General features: G+C 36.9%; 1 pseudogene across 1 annotated transcript; it reads left to right on the top strand.

Moving 5' to 3' along the window:
• Positions 1 to 228: 228 nt before the first annotated feature.
• Positions 229 to 1,221, top strand: LOC310722162 (trace amine-associated receptor 6 pseudogene; annotated as a pseudogene). Its single transcript has one exon. The product of its transcript is annotated as a trace amine-associated receptor 6 pseudogene (transcript).
• The last annotated feature ends 349 nt before the right edge of the window (positions 1,222 to 1,570 follow it).

The following is a 1,570-nucleotide window of genomic DNA, read 5'->3' as shown; positions in this document are numbered from 1 at the left end:
CAAAACACATACACACTGTTTCATTTCTTTCTTATGTGTAACAAGTGCTAAAAAAAAACCCACTTGAAAAAAAGTCAATCAAACTTAGGGGGTGTGGTCAAATTCTAAGCTATATAAACAACAGAGCTGGCTTGCACTCATGTATTTGATTTAGACTTGGGAGGCAACTTTTAAAGGCAACAGCCAATACACTGCTTTACTTTTTAATATCCTTATTTTGCTGTATTCATGAACGTGACGGAGTTGAATCTCTCGGATCGCTGTGAGCATTTCTCCTGTCCAGAGAGATCTGTATCTCCTGCAGTTTATATCTTACTGTACGTGTGTGGAGCTGCTCTGGTTCTTCTAACAGTGTGTGGAAATCTGCTCGTCATCATTTCTGTTCTTCACTTCAAACAGCTTCACACGCCGACCAACATGCTCGTGTTCTCACTGGCCGTGACGGATTTCCTCGTCGGTGCTATATTGATGCCGTCTCTATTAATCTGGACAATGGAGTCATGCTGGATTTTTGGAAAAGGTTTTTGCATCAGTTTTTCTTTAATTTCCAGTTTCCTCCCAGTCTTAGCCATGTACAATATCGCTCTGATCGCTGTGGATCGGTATTTCGCTCTCTCTAACCCATTTTTCTACTCAAGCAAAATCTCTACAAGGATAATGTGCATTGTGGTTTATTCAAACTGGTGTGTGTGTCTGGCATATAGGATGACATTTTATTATTTCAATATGAGCTCCATGAATTTTCTGTTGTGTCCTGGAGAGTGTTTTCTCATTCTAAATGAGGTTTGGACTGTAATTGATTTTGTTGTATCATTTATATTTCCATTTTCTGTCATAATCATATTGTACAGTCTGGTTTTTCTGATCGCTAAGAAACACGCCACTGCTATCAGAGAGCTTAATAATCACACACGACCTCAAACACAGAAAATCACCTCCCACTCCATGAAATCTGAGAGAAAAGCAGCCAAAGTCCTCGGAATTATAGTGGCCGTGTTTCTGATTTTTTCACTTCCATATTTAATCTATAGTTTATTAGGTGGTGTTATTGAACTACAGGCAGAAACTGTTCATGAACTTATTATTGTTGGATGCCTCAATGCCACCATTAATCCATTTATTTATGCTCTGTTTTATCCGTGGTTTAGGAGGTGCATTAAATTAGTTATATCTCTTCAAATATTCCAGACAGATTCTGCATTAATTAATGTTCTTTCATGAGATGGATTTTTCCCTCTGATTTTGTGCCTAGAGCTAAACAGGAAAAAAAAAAAAAACACTTCTTTTAAATCTGTTTTTTTTTAAACATTTTATGTAAATATTTCAGAAAGTATATGATAACATTGTGGGTGGTTTTAAAAGAAAATGAGATAGGAAGTCTAAAAAGGGCAACCCTATTCACCCCTGTTTCCTGTGAATACTCACCATCTCAACATCCCAGAAAACATGGTCATTTTTTTTTTACTTTTGTTTTTCCATAAACACAAAAAAGTGGTTTGACCTGGCAAATTCAGAAAAACAAAAAGGTTCAAGGCAATTCCTGGGTCTGGCTGGCTATTATTAGAAGTTC

Source organism: Silurus aristotelis (genome assembly GCF_946808225.1).
Source record: "Silurus aristotelis genome assembly, chromosome: 28".
NCBI lineage: Eukaryota > Metazoa > Chordata > Actinopteri > Siluriformes > Siluridae > Silurus > Silurus aristotelis.
The sequence above is the reverse complement of the archived record's forward strand: the minus strand, read 5'-3'. Positions and strand labels throughout refer to the sequence as shown.